General features: G+C 54.4%; 1 non-coding gene across 1 annotated transcript; it reads right to left on the bottom strand.

Annotated features, from left to right (window-relative positions):
• Positions 1-376: 376 nt before the first annotated feature.
• Positions 377-529, bottom strand: LOC129131513 (5.8S ribosomal RNA). Its single transcript, XR_008535661.1, has one exon. It is a non-coding gene; the product is annotated as a 5.8S ribosomal RNA (ribosomal RNA).
• Between the last annotated feature and the right edge of the window lie 24,633 nt (positions 530-25,162).

The raw sequence follows: 25,162 nt of genomic DNA, 5'->3' as shown, positions 1-25,162 counted from the left end.
TTTCGACGCCGTCTCTCGCTCTCCCCAGGCCGCCGTGCCACCGCATCTGCGGCGCGGCCCTAGCCGGATGAGCTCCACCCAGCGGCTCGCTCCGGGAGTGGGGAGCAATGGAGCGCTCCCCGAGTCTGCATTTAGGGGGACGAAGGCCCTGTGCGGCGATGACAACGACGACGACCGCGACAACGATGACGCCCGCCGGGCCACAGGGAAGGGATCAAGGCCGCCTAGGGAAACGCTTCCCTCGCCAAACCCCTGACCGCCTTCCCTCCAGGCACCTGCGGGCTGTCACCGCCGCCACCCGCCACAGGCGACGGGCCTGCAAGGCGACCCCAGCCATGCCGCCGCCGTGGTCCCTGGATGGCGATTGATCGTCAAGCGACGCTCAGACAGGCGTAGCCCCTGGAGGAACCTGGGGCTGCACGTGCCTTCGAATGCTCAATGGTCAATGTGTCCTGCAATTCACATTAATTCTTGCAGCTAGCTGCGTTCTTCATCGACGCACGAGCCGAGTGATCCACCACTAAGAGTTTTCTGCCTTTCGGGCACTGCTCACTCTGAGCGGCCCCTTTTTGTTACTCTGGCGCCGAGGACGCGGGGGCACGTGCCTGGCTTTGACCGTATGAGCTCACAGAAAATGGAAGGGGAGGAAAAAAAACCACTGGAGCAACCCACTCTCCGAAGGCCGGCCAAGATGTGCGGGAGCCCGCACCCCTGACCGCCTTCCCCTGCGAGGGGAGACACCAACCTCACAAACGCCGTCCTTTGGAAGCAGCCCAGGTGCCTGGGCTCAGCCCGGCCTCCGCGCGGAGGGCCAGGTGGCGCGTGCGAGAATGCGGGGGACACAGCGGCCCGCGCGCTTCTTGCTTTCACCGGACAACACGCACAACACACACGGCACGCGGCTTGGGGCAGGCGGCTGTCGGCCCCCGCACATGCCGGCTCTCCCTCGGCCCCGACACGGCGGGCCTCGCAGAGCGCCGCCACGCCGCTGCCCGGCCGGCTTTTCTCTTCCCCCACTGCACGGCCTTTCCCCCGGGCTCGAGACGGGCATGCGACAACGACCGGCCCCCCGCCGGCACGCCTCCCGCGGGACCGCTCCCCCACCGGGCGGGCGAGCGACCGGCGGATGCGCTTCGTGGCCGCCCCGGAGGCGACCGCCACCAAGACCTGAGCCAGCGTTGCCAGCGCCTGAGGCCTGCTGGATGGCAGAACCAGCCGCCGCTGGAGCCGCACTCCCGGGACCGCCGCCGCCACATCGCCCCACTGGGGCCCCTTGCCCCGGGCACGCGCCCGGCAGAAGGCGGTACGGCACTGAGCCGGGGGGCAACGCCCGCTCTCCCCGTTTGCACGCAGAGACCGGGCGGGGAGAAGCGCCCCTGCGGCTGCCCCGCACGCCTTCCTGCGGCCCACACGCGGCCGGCAAGGGGGCTGGAGGACGCGACGAGCGGGGCCCGGGACAGGACTGCCACCGGCCGACGGCGGGTGCCGTCCAGCCAACCGTCCCTGCAGGGAGGGACACCCGTTGAGCGGCACCGCTGCCGCACGGCACAGGGTCACCCGCGCTCACCAACCTCTGCCGCCGGAGGGCCCGCCAAGTGCTCGCCCCCCACCAGCGGGCAGGCAGTCGAGCCAGGGGACAGCCCGCAGACGATGGCCCCACTGCTGCGCGTTCGAGGAGAAAAGGCCATCGAGGGGAGGAGAGGCGCCGGACGCGGCGCCACGTGCGCAAGAGACCACGACAGCAGTCTGAGGAGAGAGAGCGCGGGCGGGCCCCTGTGGGCGCGGGAGATGCGGGCCTGACCACCGAGAACACCTTGGGCGCACCCACGCATGCGCGCCATGAAGCGCGACCCAGAACGCCCGGAGGCCTCGGCCCTTGGAGTTCCTCTGCCGTGCGAGAGGGGGGCTGCTTGGCCTGAGAGCGAGGAACTTTGCCGGCCGGCAAAGGCCCCGCTCCCCGGTGCGGATGAGGCCGGAGGAGCCGCCTCCTCCGAGCCCCGAAGGCATACCCACCACCCGGCTCCCTCGCCCTTTCCCCCTCGGCCGCCGACGGCTGCCACAGCCGGACGGCCAGCCGTCGCTGGATGGGCGAAGCAGCGAGGGAAGGGATGGGCACACCTCCAGGAGGGGCCGTGCCGAGGACCCCTCCCTCCCAGCACCCGGGCGGCTTTCTCGCGCGCACACCGAGGAGAGCCGAGCTCAGGAGGTCTCAGGCCGCGCCAGCGCGCCCGCACGCGGCACACCGTTGACTGGCGTTCGGCGGCACTGGCCACAGCGGCGAGAGGCTCGGGGGCCCACATCCGCACCCCCGCTCTCTGGTGGGGACGGACCAGCGGCAGACCGGCGCAAGGCCAGGGTGGGGGGGGGGGGGTGGTGTGGGGGGCAGGGGGCGACGCCCGTTGTAGCACGGGGTGAGCCCCACCCGAGCGCACAGTGGCGGGCACGCGTGGCCCGCTTCACCGCACCAAGCGGCTTTTACCCCCTCTCCTGCTTCTGACCCCCCGTGCCCGGTGGTGCCGTGCGCCTCTGGTCTCTCTCTCTCTCTAGGGCTGCGGCACGCGGCGAAGGGGAAGGGCGTGTGGGCCCCGGTGAGAACCTGGGCCGGCAGCCAGGGGCCAAGCATGCGAATGGAGCGGGCGTGTGAGTGATGCCGTGTGCACGGCCGGACGGACGGCCCGGCAGGACGCGGCAGGCGCCACGGCCCACCGGTAATGATCCTTCCGCAGGTTCACCTACGGAAACCTTGTTACGACTTTTACTTCCTCTAGATAGTCAAGTTCGACCGTCTTCTCGACACTCCGGCAGAGCAGTGGCCGACCCCGCCGGAGCCGATCCGAGGACCTCACTAAACCATCCAATCTGTAGTAGCAACGGGCGGTGTGTACAAAGGGCAGGGACTTAATCAACGCGAGCTTATGACCCGTACATACTGGGAATTCCTCGTTCACGAGGAAGAATTGCAATCCCCGATCCCCATCACCAACGGGGTTCAACGGGTTACCCGCGCCTGCTGGCAGGGGGTTGGCACAAGCTGAGCCAGTCAGTGTAGTGCGCGTGCGGCCCCAGACATCTAAGGGCATCACAGACCTGTTATTGCTCAATCTCGGGTGGCTGAACGCCACTTGTCCCTTAAGAAGTTGGACGCCGACCGCTCGGGGGTCGCGTAACTAGTTAGCATGCCAGAGTCTCGTTCCTTATCGGAATTAACCAGACAAATCGCTCCACCAACTAGGAACGGCCATGCACCACCACCCACGGAATCGAGAAGGAGCTCTCAATCTGTCAATCCTGTCCGTGTCCGGGCCAGGTGAGGTTTCCCGTGTTGAGTCAAATTAAGCCACAGGCTCCACTCCTGGTGGTGCCCTTCCGTCAATTCCTTTAAGTTTCAGCTTTGCAACCATACTCCCCCTGGAACCCAAAGACTTGGGTTTCCCAGGAGCTGCCCAGCGGGTCATGGGAATAATGCCGCCGGATCGCCAGTCGGCATCGTTTATGGTTGGAACTACGATGGTATCTGATCATCTTCGAACCTCCGACTTTCATTCTTGATTAATGAAAACATTCTCGGCAAATGCTTTCGCTCTAGGCCGTCTTGCGCCGGTCCAAGAATTTCACCTCTAGCAGCACAATACCAATGCCCCCGGCCGTCCCTCTTAATCATGGCCCCGTTTCCGAAAACCAACAAAATAGAACCGGAGTCCTATTCCATTATTCCTAGCTGCAGTATGCCGGCGGCCGGCCTGCTTTGAACACTCTAATTTTCTCAAAGTAAATGCTTCGGGCCCTGCGGGACACTCAGCTAAGAGCATCGAGGGGGCGCCGAGAGGCAGGGGCTGGGACAGGCGGTGGCTCGCCTTGCGGCGGACCACCAGCTTGATCCCAAGATCCAACTATGAGCTTTTTAACTGCAGCAACTTTAAGATATGCTATTGGAGCTGGAATTACCACAGCTGCTGGCACCAGAGGTGCCCTCCAATGGATCCTCGCTCAAGGATTTAATGTGCGGTCATTCCAATTACAGGGCCTCGAAAGAGTCCTGTATTGTTATTTTTCGTCACTACCTCCCCGGGTTGGGAGTGGGTAATTTGCGTGCCTGCTGCCTTCCTTGGATGTGGTAGCCGTTTCTCAGGCTCCCTCTCCAGAATCGAAGCCTGATTCCCCGTCACCCGTGGTCACCATGGTAGGCACAGACAGTACCATCCAAAGTTGATAGGGCAGACATTCAAATGGGTCGTCGCTGCCACAGGGGTGTGCGATCGGCTCGAGGTTATCTAGAGTCACCAAAGGTGCTGGGCGGGCCTGGGTTGGTTTTGGTCTGATAAATGCACGCATCCCAGGAGGCCAGCGCTCGTCGGCGTGTATTAGCTCTAGAATTACCACAGTTATCCAAGGAGTGGGAGAGGAGCGACCAAAGGAACCATAACTGATTTAATGAGCCATTCGCAGTTTCACTGTACCGCCCGTGTGTACTTAGACATGCATGGCTTAAGCTTTGACACAAGCATATGCTACTGGCAGGATCAACCAGGTAGCCGCCACCCACGGCAGCGCGAAGCTTTGCGCGAGCGCCTGGATGGAGCACCCGGACACGCCCAGCCCACCAGCGAACCCGCCCTGCGCCAAACCCCGACCCCCTGGGCTTCTTTCGCTGCTCCAACTCGCGGGAGCGGCATCAAGGACGAAGACACAGCAGCGGGTGGTGGCATGGCGGCGATGGGCGCCGGTGGCCGGGTCGGCGGCCGGCCGCTTCACAGCCCAGCAGCGCCTGGGGGGGGGGGGGGGGGGGGGGGGGGGGCCGAACAGTGCCATGCGCGAGGGACGACCCTGGTGGACGGCCGACCCCAGTGGCCGGCCCTTCCCGCGACGCCACGGGCAAGGAGCCGCAACCACTGCACAGCTTTTCGCCACTCGGATGGAGCGCGAGGCTTCGTCTCTCTCTCTCTCTCTCTCGCTTTTTTTCCCAGGGTCTGCACCCCGGTTCGAGACTCAGCCTCATGCTCGAAATGACGCACGCGGCGCGCAGAACGGGGCTTGGCCGGGGCTGACCCACCCCCCCCACCAAAGCCGAGAAAAACCTGCCCGCAACTGGCCACGGGCGAGCGACCGGCCGCCGGCGAGGTTGGGCCAAGCAGGGCCCCGCTCACAGGGAGTGAACCCTGTCCCGGCGTGTCCCCCTACCAGGCCGCGCGGAAAGCACCAGATGTGCTAGAGGAGGCAGCGACCCGACGAGGCAGGCACGGCCTGGACACCGAGGCCACTTTTCAGCTGGGGCGGCTCGCTCTGCAGCAGGCGGCAGAACGGCAAAGGAGCGCGCGGACTGGGCTCTGTTCCAACCGTATCCGCGCCCCATCAGGTTCGGGCACTGCGGCGGGAAGCGAATTGGAATGGAGACCGCTCTGCCCGAGCACCGGACCCCCCCCCGCCGTCGCTTCCCTGTGACAGAGAAGCCTCGGAAGGAGAGCCGGCCCGCCAGGGGCCCTCTCCGATGCCACCCGAAAAGCCACATCAATCAGGCAAAGGTGCCACGGCCACGGTCCTAGGACAACGGCGACGGCCGCCCAGCCCACCTGCGGATCGGATTGCTCGTGGCAGCAGAGGAGCGAGGGGGGTGCCACCACCTGCCCGTGGCCAACAACGGCTCCCCTTTCAGCTAGGCAACGGCGGGACTGGACTGGCCCCCGCCAGGCCAGGGGGAAACTCGGCGGCCCCCCCCGACTTCCGGCCCGGGAAACGCGTCCGAGAGTGCAAAAAAAAGTGCCCCCGACCTGGCACCACGGGCCACCGGCTTTCGCCCGTCCTCGTGGCGGTCAGCTTTCCCTTCCAGAAAAAAAGCCGGGGGACAGCACGACAAAAAAGGCACACGGAGGCGCCTACACAATGACCCGTGCAAGCCATGGGGGCCGCAGGGCCAGGGGCCCGGGGTGGGGACCGAGGTACGCGCCTCACTGCCTCCCCACGATGGACCCACCAGCATCCCACTCGCGCCTTCGTCGCAATGCTTCTCGATGCCGCAGCTTAGGGCCGTGAGAGAAGAATAATAAGGCCCGCAGAGGCCTGGCGGCGCCCCCCCAACTCCGCCCACCTCAACAAAAAGCAACGGACCCGGCGCGGTAAACCCGGCCCCGCCCGGCAGAAGTGGCTCAGTCGATCCGGCCACGACTGAGGTAGGCGAGGCGCCGCCGCCTCGCCCAGGACCAGTCTGGGGGGGCTCTCCGTCGGGTGCCGGGCTCGTAAAAAAAAAAAAACTAGGCAAAAAAATTCTGCCCACCACAACGCGGGTCCCCGGCTTAAGGCCGAGGAAGGGCGACGGCTTCAACAACGCAAGCCGGGGACCACCGCCGCTGCCGAGGCGGACCGACGGGCCCAAAACAACAGCAAATGATTCTGGAGCAGAGGCATTGCTTGGAGAAAACTCTCCCCTGCTCTGTCTGGGCAATCCTTAACCAGTGTCTTACATGGCTCTTGCTGCCAATTTCTTGCTCAACACTGTGATAGATGAATCTGATGCGTGCTAACAATTGTAACTATATTTTAAATATTTTAGAAAATATTTGTTAAAAAGTAAGAGAGGAAAAGGATATGGAATTAGTGTCACAAAACAGACGTTTTCAGATGTTCATGAGAAAACAGGATGCAGGATGTAGTTTGATATAAGTAACACCCCAAAAGGCAATAGGCCTCAGGATAATTAAAGAATCGGCCTTGAAATGGACAAAATTGGGATGATTCCAGGTATCGATGAAATCATAAGGCTTCTTTTTGGAATATAATGCTGGCTTCTATAACACAAGACTTGGGGTGCATGTGCAGCTTGTGGGGTTGTTCAAAGGACAGTGATGATGAGGAGAAGCCTTCGTGGGAAGTGACCACCAAAACCAAAAGACCCCTTAGAAACAAGCAGAGCATGCACTGTGCAGTACAGTGACATAGATTTCAAGAATCAAAAATAGGAGGAGATTGACAGAAAATTAGTGATGAATATGTATTAGCATCCAGTCTAGAAGTTGTGTTTGGATTCTTTATCTTTTGTATGGGAGGCAGGGTGAGAAAACCCCCCTGGATCCTGACTGGTTTTGCTTATGCTTTATCCAAACCACTGCCAAATTATTTTGTATCTGCTTGATTATATTTGATTGCATGATTTCATATGAAATTGCTGCTCAATTAAAATTGCTGCTAAATTCTAATGTTGGTTTATTAAATTAGACATATAGGGACCTCATTCATAACAACAGCCCACCTCAGTCACCTACCTGTTGGGACTGTGCTTTCTACTGAGCCAGTCCTGCCAGAAAAGCAGCTTCAAACACACCTCCAAGAAGGCACTGATCCAGATAAAGCACATCCATTCCCCTCTGCCCAGGGCCACTCCCCTGTACATCTGGCAGCCTGCAAAATCTAACACCCCCTCAGGGTCCAACACATTGTTCCAGCCCAAAGCATAAAGGCAATTTGTTTTGTTAAAGCTGAAGTCATTCCTGCAGGTCCTCGGCCTTCCAAGGCCAACGCTGCCACTCCAGAGGGAATCCTGCGACCCCGAGCATTTGATGGTGACCACACCAAAGCAAGAGGTGGCTCCTTCAGCAGGAGAATGGCACATGGCAATGCTGTGCCTTTGTGTCCCCAGCCTTCCCCCCATTGTTTCAGCAATGGCAGCTACACGTAGGCAGCTTCAGCAGACCTTATTTGTGTTGGCTGAGTGCAGATCAGGACTCCCAGCCCACCTCTAACAGCAGCTTGCAATGACAACAGCACCTGCACACTGAGGCATTTTGCTGGAGGCAAGCCTGTCACAAGCACACACCCTCTTCCAACTTCCCATCAAACAGAAGGAGAAGAGCAGGAAAAGGCTACCTTTGGACCAGTCTTCCCCAGGTCTACACATGGGCCAATTCTGGGTAGAAAACTCCCGCCACTGCTGGCCTTCTTCTTCATGTTGAGAAACTTCTCCCACAGGAACTTAGAGGGAAGCAGCTGAAAGGCAAAAATAAACCAGACAGAGCCTCAGAGTTGGGCTTGTTCAGAAAGGCTTTTCTTGAACAAGTGGCACTGGTGAACAACTTGTGATCACATTGTCCAGGACAGTCCTGGGAGACCTGGAAGTTGCTTGCTGAAATACTCAGCACCAATAAATTTACAATACAGAGTGCAATACACATACTCCAACCACATGGCTCTGTCCCATCAGCTTCTCCGTGATTGCATGTGACATGGTTGGGGATTTCTGCTCTTTGGGCATTTCTTTCCTCTTTAGGTTCATTGCATTGAGGCAGTGACCTTTTCAAAGAATGGGGACGAGCTCTCAGGACTGCCCTGACTCCATCCCTGTACAGCACTGAGAACTCACAGCAAGGAGATATCACTGCTGGCTGAGTCCAAGAGAGGCAAGAAAGGAACCCTGTACCAAGAGTGAGGAGCACAGGAATGCATGCAAGTTGTAGTTCTCTCTGGTAGTTAGCATTTGTTTTCTCTCTCTGGGCTCACAGACCCCTCCAGAGAAGAAAACAGAGGGAAGGGGTCTCCTGGACAGAGCCTCAGCACTGGGGCATCTTCAGTCAAGTGAGCTCCAGACACCAAGGGACATTTGTGGCCCTGGCTCCAGGGAGCAGGAAAGAACTGTACAGCCCTCAAGATTCCTACCAATCCAGAGCTTTCAAGAGAAGCCAACTCCTTTGGGAGAGATACCATCAACACATGGTAAACCAAAATCAGGGGACAATTCCCAGCACAGGAAGATTTCCACCATCCTGCAGAACAAAGGTGTGATGGTGTTCACAGGGGTCTTACAATGAGGGAAGAGACGAGGATCTCACTCCATGTTTCAGCAGGCTTGATTTATTATTTTGTGATATATAATTTATTAAAACTACACTAAAAGAATAGAAGAAAGGATTTCATCAGAAGGCTAGCTAAGAATAGAAGAGGAAGGAATGATAGCAAAGGCTTCTGGCCTGGACTCTCTTCCTGAGCCAGCTGGGCTGTGATTGGCCATTAATTACAAACATCCAACATGGGCCAATCTAAGATCCACCTGTTGCATTCCACAGCAGCAGATAATCATTGTTTACATTTTGTTCCTGAGGCTTCTCAGCTTCTCAGGAGGAAAAATCCTAAGGAAAGGATTTTTCATAAAAGACATCTGGGACACAAAGATGCTGAGACATTTTCTTCTGGGCGTGCTGCAGCAGATAACTTGCTTTGCTGTACACTGTGTCTGCAGGGCTGGATCCGTGCCCACACAGGAGCTGGGAGAGAACAGCTGCTTTGGAAGCTCTTCCAGCTGAGACCAGCCCTGTCTCACAGGGCTTTGGGCAGAGTTTGAGCTTCCCCCCCCCAACATGCTCAGGTGCCCAAGGGCAGCTTGGTCTTGACACCAGCAGGGGGCTATTTACAAATCACAAACGGGACAGGACTGCTGTGGAACTGCCTTGAGCTGTTTTATTTTCCAGCATCACTCTCATTACATGGTTATGACAATGGGAAGATGCCAGCAGCTCACATCCCAGGCAGCAGACCAAGAACTTAATGTTACAACTTCCTTTATAGGTTTCTTGACCAATCACACAAAGCAAAAGCACATTGACAGTAGTTCTATCCAACCACTATAAGCACTCGTACCTTTGGTTAAAACAATGCTTGCTTATTTTGAATACAATACCTGCTTGTAAGCCTTAAAACACAATGCACAGAGCTCCATTATTAAGCCCTAACCCTCCTAATATCTTGCTAGATAAACTTTTCTGTAGCTTAGAGAGTTATTCTAGACAAGCCTTAATACACAGACCATTGTTCTATTTGTCCTTGCTTTTCTACTTTTTAAATAATTTTTCTGGTGACCTATCTCATGGCAGCTGCTTAGCTCTAATCACAGTTCTACTGTATCTGAGGCCTGCCTTTTGCAGCTTTCCCAAAACCCTCTAATTTTGTGGATTCCCACAATTCCCCTTCTCTCTTCACCTAAAAAGAAACCTTCATAATTGTGTCATTTATTACTTGTGTTTGGTAGCCTTACTAGAATATTTCTGCTTATTACCTACTTAAAGCATTTTCTTGCTTGCACTAAAGCAGGGGCAGGGAGAGCAGGGACACCAGGGCACTTTGCAGCCTTAACACAGCCCAGTGGGTACTTACAGTGAAAGATGTCAGTCTTTCCATGGACAAAAGACGAGGTGTCGAGGTCTTCTTTGGGAATCCAGAAGCCATTTTGAAGGCAGGATCTCCCAGATGAGTGACAATGCCTCAACAAAACTGGAAGAAGACACAATGGAACTCTGAAAATCCAGAACCCAATTCATGGCAGATTCAAGGCATATACTGGTGCTAAAAATTTTCTATGATTTGAAAGTAGCTAAGTGCTTGTTTGGTCTAAGTAGCTAGTATGTTAGGCCTCTAGTTGGACTTTATTTGAGCTATAGGGCTGCCTTGTGCAATTCAAAGATGGATCATACTGAAACCTGGAGCTAAAAATCTGAACATTAGCAATAGTTAGAACAGACAAAGCTGCAGCCTAAATATTACTTTAAAATAGCTAGAGTGGATATCCTCTTCTTTTGGCTAAAGCACCCCTGCTCTCTCAGCTGCTCCTCACAGGACTTGGGAGAGACTGGAATGTTATGGCTAATGGCTTAAAAATTGTTAGAAAGGACTTTCTGCCCATTGGGACAAAACTGTATAAAGAAGCTGCGACCACCCAAGCCCACCCTCCCCTGAAAATGCCTCTGGACTGGAACTTGGCACTGTGAGTTAAGCTGCCTAAGGGAACTTGAGACAAGACAAAGGTGACACTATTGTCCCATTAGCTCAGGGCTTGGGAGGAGTAAACAAGGCTGCAGAGAAAAACCTATCCACAACAAAGCCAAACCCAGCAGCTGTCCTGAAAATCAGCTCTGTCTGGCTTCAAGGTGGGCAAGTCATAGCCACAGACTCGTCTGCTGAGGCCAGGTTTGCACACAAACCTCCCACCAAAGACCTCCACAGTGCCCCCAGACCCATTCCTGAGGCCTTGCACCAGACAACTGCAGGGCACGCAAAGCAACACAACAGATCTGAAAATCCAGAAGCCAATTGATGGCAGACTCAAAGGACAGACAGATGCTAAAGATTTTCTATTATTTGAAAGTAGCAATAGACAGAGTCCAACTTGCCCCACCCCAGGGAGGCACCTGGGAGGTCCCACCTTGCCCAAATCTGCAGGAATCCATTGGAGTCTTACGTTTTGCAAGACCTCACCACAGAGAAGACCAGAAGAGGATTTTATGGTATGCCAATAGGATCCATGGAATGGTGATGTTTTTCACTTCATCTGTCACTCTCTTTCTTCCCCTTCACCCAACCCCCCATCCGCCCCCCCCCTGCCGCCACCCCCTCGCTTCTTTTTCTTTTCCTTTCTCTCTCTCTTCCTCCTATTTACTGTTACATAAAATCCAGACTATTGATTTTGGCATATGGTCTCGTTTGCACCTCAATTCACAGGCCTCTCTCTAATAATTGTAATAACCAGATGATAACAACCCACTGAAACTTGATGAAACTTGAACAGACCTCATTCACCTTTAAGCACTTTAAGCAACCACTAGATGGGAAAAAAATTATGGACCAGTACATTTAGAAAATGTTGCATTCCTTCAGTGCAAAAAAAAAAGCACAATCAGTAGAGCATATTTTGTTCATCCACTCAGCTGTGCATTGTGGTGGTGTTCACAGGGGTCTTACGATGAGGGAAGAGATGAGGATCTGACTCTTGATTTATTATTTTATGATATATATTCTATTAAAAGTATACTAAAAGAATAGAAGAAAGGATTTCATCAGAAGGCTAGCTAAGAATAGAAAAAGAAAGAATGAACAAAAGCTTGTGTCTCAGACAGCGAGTCCGAGCCAGCTGACTGTGAGTGGCCATTAATTAGAAACAACTCTAGGAGACCAATCACAGATGCACCTGTTGCATTCCACAGCAGCAGATAACCATTGTTTACATTTTGTTCCTGAGCTCTCTCAGCTTCTCAGGAGAAAAAACCCAAAGGATTTTTCATAAAACATGTCTGTGACAGTGCAGACCACTGAACTGCTGCACCAGCAGACGGGCATTATCCCATCCTGTATTTCCCTTTGGCATTCTCTCTCAGAGTGCAGATGAGACAAAACCAAAAAGTTCAACTTGAGTCAATCTTTACCTCCAAAGGAAATTCAGGAACTTTCTGCAGAGGCCAATGCTCTGCACGCTGATGAACTCCTTGCAGAGGCCAATGCTCTGCACGCTCAGGAACTTTGCAGAGGCCAATGCTCCGCGAACAATTCCCCTGGCGAATCGCCCGGTGAAGCCGCCTGCAGGAGCCCAGGCTGCGCACAAGCAGCCAGGGCCGCGTTCTCAGGCAACTGAGGCCGCGCCGCTGTCACAGACGCTGCCGCCGCCTTCGTGGTTTCCAGGCAGCCGCGGAACCCGGCAGCCGCCGCCCTTTCCCGGATCCTGCCCCTCCCGGCCCCGCACGCCCCCCAAGATGCTGCCGGGGCTCGGGGGCTTCGTCTGCCTGGGCTGGGGCTCGGCCTCCCCTGCGGGACAAGGTGAGGGGGGGTCCCCGGGGGTCGTGTCCCCCCGGGAGCGTGGGTGAGTCCCCCATGTCCCCCCCAAGCCGGGGTCACCCCCTTTGCTCTGCCCAGAGCTCCTGAGCCAGCTCCTGCTGCCCCCTGGGAGGGGCTTTGGGGAGCCCCCCGGGGACCCCCTTGAATGCCCATTCCTGGGCACTGGGACCCTTCGCACCTCCTTCCCCAGATGCAGGACACCCTGAACCCCCTTATCCTGCCCCGACACCCCCTGCACCCCCTTTCCCGTGTATCCTCCTCTCCCAGCCCCTGGATCCCCCGTTTCCATGAGCCCGGGGACCCCCGGACCCCATTCCCGGCCAGCCCGGGGCACCTCAGCCCCAGGCCTTCCTTTGCCCGGCGAGCGGTGACGTCACTGCAGACTCGGGCCGCCATTGGCCAGCAGCAAAGAGCGGCGCCAATGGCGGGGCCGGAGGCGGCTCAGGGGCCGTGAAGAGCCTTGAGCTGTGAGGGGCCATGAGGGGCCATGAAGGGCCGTGAGGTGTCACTCTTGCGCCCAGAATGACACAGGAACAGGCAGGAGGCAGTATTGCAGAAAGACTAAAAGAAGGTTTAATTCAAGAGAACCGTGCGGTTTTTATAGAGTCATACGATATATTCTGTTTGATTGGCTAGTTAACAAAAACATTCTTTAGACACCGTCCTTGAGAAGAAGAGAAAGACGAAGTAGAAGAACACCACTTGCAGCTTGTTTATACTGAAGTTCTCACATTCTTACAACTTGCTAATAATTCTCACCAGCTGCTGTGAGAAACACTTGCTGTTTCTCTCTCTGTGTCCCATGGCATCCACAGTGAGGGGCTGTGAGGGGTCTTGGGCAACTGTGAGGGAGCCATGAGGGGCCTGTGAGGGACCATGGGGAACTGTGTGGTGTTATCTTTTTATACTAAAAACTACATGTACACTATTGACAATAACTTCTCAATACTTATCACCTATGTCAGACAGTGAGTTTTTACTCTAATCCAAAAATGCCAACATCACTTAAAAGATGGAGGAAGAAGGGAAGGAAGGAAGGAAGGAAGGAAGGAAGGAAGGAAGGAAGGAAGGAAGGAAGGAAGGAAGGAAGGAAGGAAGGAAGGAAGGAAGGAAGGAAGGAAGGAAGGAAGGAAGGAAGGAAGGAAGGAAGGAAGGAAGGAAGGAAGGAAGGAAGGAAGGAAGGAAGGAAGGAAGGAAGGAAGGAAGGAAGGAAGGAAGGGTGATAAATGAATTCACTGGATTCAAGGATCATACAATTATAAATTTATTATTATTATTATTATGCAAGCAAGAATAAGCAAAGTTCAGTGCTGGGCGGCCGGGAGTCTCCGCTCCTCTAAGCTCGCACCGTTCCTATCCCCAAAGTCCACCTTTTATTGCCTTTTTCTCCCGGGTCCAGGGATGACGTGGTCTGTCTTTTGCACTTGCACGTTCTGTTGCTAGGGGGTCTTTTTCTGCCTTCTGGTGGTCGTGGGATGAAGGCTCCAAGTCTTCCTCTTTTAACCGCTGAGTGAACTTTTCCTTCTAAGGCATACCTATACAGTGGAATTTTCAGAACACTATACGATTCCTGCAAGCCTAAGCAATTCTTGTGAGTTTAGGGATTGTTATTACAGCTCTCCTCTGTGACCTCTTAGGTGAACTTTTCTTTACAATGGAATTCCCAAAGCACTATAGGACTCCTGCAAGTCAAGCAACCATATGTGAACCATATGTGGCTATACATTTAAAAATCAAGCAGTTTTAGCTATTTAGTTATTGCTTTGATATTGTATAATTATTTAGCTATTGATTAAATTAATGAACAAACGTATTGCTACTTATTACAGGTGCCGTGCCTTTTTGTCCGCCTCTGGCAGAGCTGAACGCCGATCCAGCGCGTCCCTGCCGACGGAGCGGCTCCCGCGCACCGAGCCGCGAAACCGCGCACTCCCCCCCCGCTCCGTCGGCTGGCAGGCGGGAACGGCAGCGCAGGCGGGATTTTTAAAGTCACGGTTACCGCAGATAAGGACAATGTTCAGCTGAGTGACAGTGAAGCAAAATGGCAATCCAGGAATAAATGTTCCTGTTCACAACATCCTCCATTCACATGGATGGTTTCTCACTGGCACACAGGAGCAAGGGAGGAACCCAAATGCATCATTGTACACAAAGTCAGACATGTTGAGGGATGAACAGATCTCCCAGGGATATGGAAACCTCCCCTGAAAAGCCAGTCCAGGGAGAGCCTGAGGTGTTTTGTGGTTCCAGGCATGAAGATGCTCAGGAGCTTCCACAGATGCTCAGGATGGTGCCTGGATCTTGCTCTGGCAATGCCAGTGGCTCAGCTGAGAGCTGTGGCAATGATTTACACTGCACGGAGAGGGGCCACAGTCCTGCAAGGGTCTTTCATCAGGAGCAAACAGCAGCCTGGAGGGTGGGGAATGCTGGATCTGTACCAGGGCTCATCCTTCACCTTCATGTGGAGCTGCCCCCAAAGTTGCCATGGATCACTTTTTATTTTTCTCCTGTTGGGTATATTTTGGAGCAGCTGTTAGATGTGGCTTTTTATGGTGATCCTGTGGGAAGAAGCCATTTGCCTGCTGTGATATCCTCACAACTAATACTAACTCCTCATTGCCTTTGGTTTTATTTGGGGTTTTTTATCTGTTTGATTGGTTTGCATGGGTTTGTTTCTTTGGGTTTTTGTCTGTTTTGGTTTGAGCTTTTTATTTGCTTTTTTATAAATGACTGGTTAAGTTGGCATAGCCAAACTCAAGAAAATGGAAAAAGAAACCAGGTTCAACTTTCCAGAAATTCCTTTTGCCTGGGTTTAGCTGCACCCCCAGGCTCAGGATCACCAGTATATTTGCAGGTTTTACTCTGCATCATCAGCCTGTCCAGACTCTGCTTGGTGTTTCAGCAATGGAGAAGACAGTGGACATTGTGCCAAGCTTCCTTTCCAACAGAAAAACCTGGGTCAGCATGACAGAAAAGAAGAAAAAATACAATAAAATTCACCATTTAGAAAGAACAAGTGTCCCACCACTTTTCCCTCCACTGTTATTAATTTTGTACAATTTAGAGTCAAACCTTGGTCTAAAGCTTCCATCTCTCAGTTCCTATTTGCTACACTTCAGCCTTGACATGCCCTGATCTGACTGACTGCTGTCCAGCTGGGGCTGGGGATGCTCAGCCTGGAAAGAGCCTGGGAGGCCTCACTGTGGCTGTGCAGGACTGGAAGGGTCCCACAGGAAAGAAGGGGACAGGGTGTTCAACAGGGCCTCTGCTGACAGGACAAGGGGGATGGCTTTCAAGTGCAGGAGGCTGATTGAAGCTGGATCTAAGGGAGCTGCTGTTTTACACTGAGGGTGGTGAGGCACCGGCCCAGGCTGGGCACAGAGGCTGTGGGTGCCCCATCCTTGGCAACAGGGCTCCCCCAAGGCCTGGGGGAAGATTGCTCAGCTTGGAACAAGATGATCTTCAGGGTCCCTTCCAAGCCCAACCATCCAGGGATCCCTGCTGCCCACTTCAGTTGGCCCTGGGCTCCTGGGAACTGTGATGTCACATCCCCCGTTCCAGGTGGAACTGCCAGCACCCAGCAAAGAGCACAACTCAACCACTGGCCCTTGTGTCAGCCCACGCTGCACTCTGCTCCTGTCCACCCCTGCCGCCCTTCTTGTCACCTGCTCCCTCCATCAGTCCTGAGAGCTCCCCAGTGCCTGGATTTTGTCATCCACCACTGCAGGATGCTCACGTTTGTCCTGAGGAAGGTATGGTGCCATTCCATGGAGGGGGACACCGCCAGCTGCCCAGGTGGGGTGCAGCTCTGTGGGATGGTGTGGGACAGGGACCCCACTCTGAGGTTTTGCCACCTCTGCAGGCTGTCACAGACAGAGAGGAAGAGATGGAGGTGGATATCCAGACTTATATAAAGGAGGATGTGGAAATGGAGGAAGAGACTGGAGAGGAAGAGATGGAGGTGGATATGGATGTGGAAGAAGAAATGGAAGTGGATGTGGATGTGGAAGAGGAGATGGAAGTGGAAATGGAAGAGTACATTGAAGACATGGACATTGATGAAAAAGATGAGGAAGAGGCTGTGATCTTGGCATGAAGACCAATGCCAGCAGCAGGACAGGCATGTGGTCCCCACAGGCAGAGTGGGCCCCTGCTGCCAGGCTGGAGCTGGGCTGGTCCCTGCTCAGGGACGTGGCACCCCGTGCGCTGGAGTCTGGTGCCATCCGCAGCCTGTCCTGCGCTCGCTCTGGGCCACACGAGCTCCATCCCAGACCCAGCCAGGCTCAGCTCTGGCAGCAAAGTCCGGCTGTGCCAGCATGTGCCAGCCTGGGGGCACATGAAGAGCCCTCTGTGCCTGACTGGAGTGACCATGGCACTTGCTTTTCTTCCAGGACTGATGGACATTCCGGACAGGGATGCCACCCTTTTGTACATAGGTTTTACAGTTTGTTGTCTTCAGGAATAGGATTTAGGACTTTTTTTTTTGTCTTCTGCAAATACATTTCATATATTTTTGCAAGATAGGTTCTTCTGTAGATACGTTCCATGGATTGTTGTTGTTACAAATATTCTTACGTTGAAAAAGTGTTCTGTATTGTTGCTGTTCTTCTGGTGTTGCTGCTGCTTGGGGCGTGGTGTCCCGGGTCGAGGACGGTTCTGTGGCGGCGCCTCTGCCACACGGGCCAAGCACATGCATACACCAATGTGGTGGACAGTAACTGGCCTTTTTTAACGGTTAGACAGAGTCTTTTATAACAGGGGGTAACGGTCAGTAACAGTAAAAGGGGAGGGGTTCTGCGTGATCTCGCGATATCTCAAGACCTCGCGATATTTCCCCACATTTCCCCCCCCCTTTTATGATCAGTTAAAAACATAAAGCAAACCTGACAAGTAGGAAACGTGTAGCTGACAAGATGCAATTAACTTGAACAATATAACATAACTGCAATAAACTTGTAACTGCAAATGTTTAACAAATGGAAAGCTGACTATCTCTAACTGTTTTTTTTTTTGGTTTTTTTTTTTTTTGAAAAAAAAAAACAAAACAAACTTGTTTAAAATGTAAGGCGACAAGTCATGGTGCTGACTGAACCCTATCTTTGAATACTTTGAACATCTTTGTAGGACCTCCTCAGTTTGTTTTTTTTTGTTTTAGTTGACCTCCTAGGACCGAATTATTTTTCCCAGAGTCTGCGACCTGTTTGATCTTAAATTAGAGAGGATTTGGAGAGTCCATGTCTGGACTTATGTTCCCTCCAAATCGCCCCTTGATCCTTTGACACAGGGAAGAACTCTGGGTTACCTGGCATTCCATCCAAGTAGAGCTAGAACCTGGCCAGAGCTTGAACTTTACTTGATGGATACCTCTTTACATTTTTGCTGAGCTGTTTTTTCCCCCCCTGTCCTTCTCTGTGCCGGCCGCTCCCTTAGTTTGGTCATTGAGTTCTTTCACGACCCCGGGATGGTCTGCCATTGGGCTGCTCGATGATTCATCGCAGCCTTTAGGAAGCAGGGCATACAGGTCGCGGGGGTGTCTGAGGATTCAGTCCTGCAAAACAGACTTCACAAATTTCATTAGTTTTTGCCCTGAAGGTCTGGTTTTATCGACTTAAGTGGGCACCATTTGATCTTATTATTTTTCTTAACGGCTGCGTACCCTCGCCCTGTGAGTACCAGCCTCCAACCTGTTTCCCATTCTCCTAAGTCATTTTTAATCATAACTTGTGGGCCTTCTTCTAGTGCCCGGGTGGCCCGGTGACTCTGGGCAGGACTTTTCATTTCATCTCCCCTGGGGAATTGATTCAAAGCTAGCAGGGCGGTTGCTAGGATGCATGCTTGGTCTTTTTGTGGGATGGAATTGGTAAACCCTTCTGTTTTTGCTAGCACCTCCAGTTTAGTTTTTAAGGTTTGGTTAGCCCGTTCGACAATGGCCTGTCCAGTGCTATTATACAGGATGCCGTGGACTAAAGTTATACCCCACCTTGATGCAAAAGCTCGGACTGATTTTGAAATGAAAGTCGGACCATTATCTGTCTTAATTTGCCTCGGGATACCAAGCCATGCCATGGTAGTTAACCAATGCTGGATAGCTGCTTTAGAATCTGCCTTTTGGTGTTGCGTGGCCACGATTACTCCACTGTAGGTGTCAACTGTTACTGCAAGCCATGCTCGGGGTTTCAGCAGCTGGCATAATGTAAAATCTGTCTGCCATATTTCGGCGGCCTTGAGGCCCCGGGGGTTGACGCCGCTGGACCACAGTGGTGATTTTTGGCAGTAGGGGCATGAGGCGACGATGTGCTTAGCATCAGCGGCTGAGATCCCGCATTTCTTTGCGAGCACTTTGGCCCCGATATGTAAGAATTCGTGTGGTTGGCGGGCTTCTCTTAGGGTCCACAGCCCTTTTGTGGCGGCGTCTGCCTTGTTGTTGCCAATCTGAAAGAATCCCTTAACTGGACTGTGGCTGTTGATATGGATGATAGACACGGTGCCCTTTCGCCAATAAAGTGCCTCTTCTAGCATTGTCGCCACCACAGATACTGCCACACCGGGTCCAGCCATGGCTAGACAGAGCTTGGCCACGAATATAGAGTCAGTCACGATGCTAAGGTGTTCCTCCAGGAACAGTCCACATGCTAGTGCCACGGCGGCTGCTTCGAGTTGTTGGACTGAAAACGAAGGATTTGTTGTTTTAATACAATGCCACCACTCTCCTGACTGCCATACTACAGCTGCAGTGGAGGTTAGTGAAGACGCATCGGTGAAGACTGTGGGTCCTTCTCGTGGCCGGTCAATTACCTTAGGTGGTAGGTCGATGTCGACGACCGTGAGCAGCTGTGTCCAAGGGGGTTTTGCTGCATAATGAATTTCTCCCCCGAATCCAGCGAGGGCTATGGCCAGGTACTCTGATGTTATTGATGACTGTGCGGAAAGCTGTTTACGGAAGGGCAGATATATCCTGGCAGGTTCAGTGCCCAAGTGTCTCAGGGCAAGTTTTCTGCCTTTCATAACGAGGCTACCAAGGCACTCAACTCCTGGGGAAAAGGCGCGCGATGGTTTTCCCAAGACCACCCATTGTATTGGTTGGGCCTTATCAGGGGGTCCTTGGGCCAGCGCTCCTACTCCCCCTTTCTTTGTAAGGTGGACATACAAATCGACCGGTGCATTTGAGTCCCACCTGGCGAGTGTGCTCACTGACATCTGACGTTCAATAAAGTCAAGCGAGCTCACTGCCTCTGGCATCAGCACCTTTTGCTCCCATGGGCTCTTGCCTTTCAGGAGGTCGTTTAGGGGATCCATGACCTCAGGAGGGATCAGGATGATGATAAGAAGCCATTGTAGGGATCCCACCAGCTGCTGCATGTCGTGGAGTGTCCTGATGTTTCGGCGAATTTTTATTTGGGGAGGGGTTATATAGAAGTCTGAGATTCCCACCCCTAAAAAGGTCACACATGGTCCCCTCTTTATCTTTGCACTGGCAATTTCGAACCCATTTGCTTTTAAGGTCTCTGAGATCGCAGACACTAGCTGGTCTACCTGACCTGTCGATGGCACGGCGATCAGGATGTTATCCATGTACTGGATAATGGTCGTGGTGGGATCATTCTGTCGGACTGGCGCTAGAGCTCGGTCCACCGTAATTTGGCAAATGGCAGGGGAGTTGACCATTCCCTGAGGCAATACCCGCCATTGGAAGCACAGGTTGGGCCACTGGCTGTTCGGGAAGGTGACTGAAAAGGCAAACCGTTCTTTGTCCTCATCATGCAGGGGGATGGAGAAGAAGCAGTCTTTGATGTCGAGTACTGCACAGGGTTGTCCTCTGGGCACCATAGAATTCATTGGCAATGAAGTTTGCACAGGGCCCATAGGCTGGATCTTTTTGTTCACCTCCCTTAGGTCATGTAGGAGACGAAAACCCTCACCAGATCGTTTGGGTATGACAAAGATCGGAGTATTCCATGGGCTTGTGGAGGGTTCAATGTGGTTTTGCTGTAGCTCCCGGGTAATTAATTCGAGAAGGGCAGTCATTCGAGGCTTAGACACGGGCCACTGCTCGACCCACACTGGGTCTAGTGATTTCCATCTCAGTTTGATGGGCAGTTGTGGGTGTGTAGCAGTGTCCCTTAGAATAAATTTGTCATTTTAACCTCCAACAAGGTCAGGGCATCCCTCCCTAACAAGGGTGGACATTCGGACATCACATATGGGGAGAGGGTAATGGTTCTCCCCGGTCCCCTCTCCGTGCAAAGCGTTACAAGCTGGGTGCTTTTTTGGGCGTGAGACAGCCCTCCAACCCCACCTACCATGGGGGCTTCCTCCAACTTCCACTGTGAGGGCCAGTGTATATTGGGAATGACGGTGACATCTGATCCTGTGTCAGCCCAAAAAGGGATACAGATAGCAGGGCCATCAGGGTTGTTATAGAGACGGCAGACAGCCCACACTATTAGAGGGTGTCTGCCCACCTTCACAGCGAAGGCTACCCATGGGTCTCGCTCCCACGCCTTCATGGCCAGGGCCACCCAGGGGCCTCGTCCCCAGGGAGCCGTTCTTGGTATTCCTGGGGTGTGGATGGACTGATCTGGGCCATTGGCTGGGCTGTGAAGTTGACAGTGGGAGGGGGCAGTGGGTGCGGGAGCTCCATGCCCCATTGGCAATTGGCACATCCAGGCCGCTTTGTGTTACAAGTGGGAGGGGGCTGAGTGTGGCCCGGGCGCCCCCTCCCCCTCCCGTTTCCCTGATCCTTGGGTTTGCACTCCCTCGAGAAATGCCCTCTCCTTCCACATGTCCAGCAGGGCCCCCTAGGCCCCGTCTGGCGTGGGGGAACAGCTGTCGGTGGGTATCCTGATTGAGGGCAGTTCACTGCAATATGCCGTGCCTGGCCACACTTAAAACATGCCATTATGTTAGTTATAGCAGTGTGGACAGCTGCCTGAATTGGGGCTAGATGCTCCTCTTTAACGACATGCCTGATCATCTCTGCTAGGGTAGCCCCAGGTGGTAGCGACCGCAAGATGTCCTTTGTGGCAGTATTACACTGCTGGCGCGGGCACTCTGCTAGCACAGGGCCCTTTGCCTCCGATGGTAGAGCAGAGGAATCAATTGCTGCCTGGAGGCAGTCCACAAACTGTGTGAAGCCTTCGCTCTCGCTCTGCTTTATGGTAGACCATGGCGATGGTGTGGCGATAACCTTAGATGCAGAGTGAATAGCCTCTCTGGCAGCATGGGTTGTTGTCATTACCTCATGGGCTCGAAGGCCCTCAGCCTGCGCCTGGGGGGTGATCATAGTTGGGTCCATGCCCATCAAGCGTTGCAAGCTGGAACCATGCAGTGGATGGTCTGCCCCGGTAACCAAAGCCAACTGCCTTGCACAGTTGTCCTCCCACTCCTGTTTAAATACAATCATTCCTGCCCCATCAAAAATTAATCTGCATGTCTGTTTGATATCAAATGGGAGCATGTCATCCCCTCCAAAAACACTGTCGATGAGAGTAGAGACCATGGCTGAATTAATCCCTCTGTCCGCAATCGCTTTGACAATTGCCTGTATGTCCTTGGGGTTCACAGGTGTATAGGTTCTTTGGTTTCCGCCTGGCCCCCCCACCTGGACGGGAAACGCTAACTTGGCTGAAGGGGCCCACTCGGCACACGCTATTTTTATTCTCCTCCAGTTCGTAAGGGGAGCTTGTTTTTTTTCTAGTTTTCCCTTGACCCAAGTGGGGGGATTGCGACGGCTACCCTTACGTGCTCCCGCTCCCTTTTTGTCTGAGTCCGAATCATCAGAATAAGAGTCAGGGTCAGCAATGGACCACTTGCGGAACCACTCATCCCAGCTCGAGTCTGACTCGGTTCCAGAACTCGACTGGCTGGAGACTTCCGGGCTCCAAGACCCTTTTGTCAGGCTCCGACCCTGCCCCTTCGCCTTAGCCCTGTGCCGCTCCCTACCTCTAGGCTCGCCCCGCCTCCTGCTGGGGGAGGCCAGTGCCCTGTGATGAGATTTCCAACACGTATCCCGAGCGGCATCAGTTCCCCCTCCATGCCCTTTCCTCCTGTTAAGCCCGCGCTTATCTGCGCTGTCCTGCAACCCTTCTCCACCGCTGCCGATTGCGCTCGCTTCCGCATCCCCCCGCTTCGGGGGCATGCCACCCCACGGTGCATAGGGCGGGCGCCCCGCCCAAGCTCCCTCAGGGTCCGAATCAATGGCGGCGCCCCCCGCCTCCCCGCTAACGGTGGGGCCCTGCGGCCCCGAGTTAACAGCGGGGCTCCATGCCTCTGAGATAACGGCCGCGCTCTGCGCCTCTGAGTTAACGACGGCTGCAGTCTGCACCTCTGAGTTAACAGCCGCATTCCGCGCTTCCTCTAGCAGCCCGTCCCAAAATGACAGCTTTTTCCCCGTAGTTGCGGTGCCTGGGCTCGGGAGCTGCGAAGAGCACTCCCGCGGCTGCGAATCCCCACATTCAGCGGACGCACGTTCGTCCGCACCCTGCCGGGGCCCCTCCCACAAGCAGTTCTGGGTGGCCTTCCACTTTCCCCGTTCCCGCTGGACCGGCTGAGCCTTTTTCAGTGCCCACATGACCCTGCCCCATGATTTTAGACTCCGCCCCAAGCCAGAGGACATAGCCTCCTCCACTAGGGCCCCAGTACAATTATCCCATACCTCCGGGCGGAAGATATCCTCCGGATGCCTGATCACCCCAGCGCGCAGGAGCCTCGACACTGCGAGGACAAAATCGCCTGGCTCACAATCTATGCCCCAGTCTCTGTGAATTTTAAAAATGACCTTAGCAAGGGGCTCCATGCTCTCCACTGCTGGCTACCAGCGCAAGACTTCCTCCTTCACCAGGTCCTGGCGCGAGACTTCCTCCTTCGCTGAATCGCGACGCGAGACCTCCTCTTCCACCGGCTGCGACGCGAGCCCTCCTTCTTCGCCAATTTTCTGGCGCGAGACTTCCTCCTTCGTCGCCCCGGCGTGAGCATTCCTCCTTCGTCGGTCCTAGGCGCGAGACTTCCTCCTTCGCCACTCCTGGCGCAAGCCCTCCTCCTTCGCCGAATACCAGTGGGAGACCCTTCCCTCTTGCCGGTCCTCTGGGAACGTCCTCCCCGCTGGAGACAGTCCTGCTGCTCCGGCCACCGTCCACTCGCCCAGGCGATTCCCGCTTCCCGGATTGTTCCCGGGTTTTGGCACCACTTGTTGCTGCCGCTTGGGACGTGGCGTCCAAGGTCGAGGACGGTTCTGTGGTGACGCCTCTGCCACACGGGCCAAGCACATGCATACACCAATGTGGTGGACAGTAACTGGCCTTTTTTAACAGTTAGACAAAGTCTTTTATAACAGGGGGCAACGGTCAGTAACAGTAAAAGGGGAGGGGTTCTGCGTGATCTTGCGATATCTCAAGACCTTGCAATATTTCCCCACATTCTGGAAATAAACAAATTTTCTTTTTCACATCCCAGTTCTCTTTGCATTTACTTTGGGCACAGGCAGCATTTGCAAAGTTGTGGTTTCCACTTGCTCCAGGTTTCCAGGGCTGGAGGTCCCTGGAGGAGCTGGCACAGCCACGCCAGGAGTGAGGGTCCCTGTGCACAGAGGGGTCCCACTGACTGAGGTCACCCTCTGCCTGCAGTTTCTCTGGACACACTTGGTAGCTGCAGGGGCAAATCCCAGCGTGTCCTGTGCCATGGGATCCCATGTTGGAGCAGGGCTGAGCCTGCCTGCTCCTGCAGAGCCTCAGCCATGGCTCTTCCCTGGGCAGCCCCAGGGCTAATGAGGGTGCACTGCAACCCCTGTTCCTGAGCACCCAGAGGGGCTGGACCAGCCTGCAGAGCCTCAGCCCTACATGGACGAAGATTTTCCTTGGAAACCCCCTCTGTGCCCAGACTCTGGTACAAGCACAACAGGAATTGATCCTCCCAGTTAAAGCTGTTAATTGGCAAACATTTGTCCCTGGGACTTTCTAGTACAGACACAACATACCTACAGCACTGCATCCAAAACTTCTTGTTTACCATTGGAACCACTTAGATTTTTTCTAGGTCTTGAACTCTAAAACTCGAAACTTTCCTCCACTTCAACTTTCCTCCCCGTGTCTCTGCTGTAAACTAGAAATCCGCATTCTCGCTTCTAGCACCTGAGTTCGGAAGCCCTTTCCAAGGTCTCAGCTCAAATGCTGTGTTTAATTCTAAGCTTTGCCGACAAGACCAAAGGTCTGAGATTTCCCTGCATTTGGGTTTCCAACAACACTGATGCTCTTAGTTGCAGAGTGCCCGGGATCCGTCTTGCCAGTCAGCTCTGGCAGGAGGGAGGCAGCTGCCAGGGGGCTGCTTGTAGCCTCTTACAGCCCCATTGCTCAGGGCTTGCCAACGCCCCAGCCCCTCAGGCCCTGCCCCAGCCCGGCCAAGCTGCCCGGCAGCAGCGCCGCAGCCCCACAGCAGCTCCAGAGCAGCCCCATCCAGAGGCACCTGGAAGCCCTCAGCAAGGCAGGCAGCAGCACACGGGTGGGGAGACACGGATGGCGCTTCCTGCCTGGCACAGGCCTTGTGGCCATCTCCAGGCACCGCTCTGGCAGGGATCCCCGCAGCTCCGCCC

This window comes from Agelaius phoeniceus, chromosome 7, assembly GCF_051311805.1.
Source record: "Agelaius phoeniceus isolate bAgePho1 chromosome 7, bAgePho1.hap1, whole genome shotgun sequence".
Lineage (NCBI taxonomy): Eukaryota > Metazoa > Chordata > Aves > Passeriformes > Icteridae > Agelaius > Agelaius phoeniceus.
Note: the sequence above shows the minus strand (reverse complement) of the source record. Positions and strands in the feature narration are given on the sequence as shown.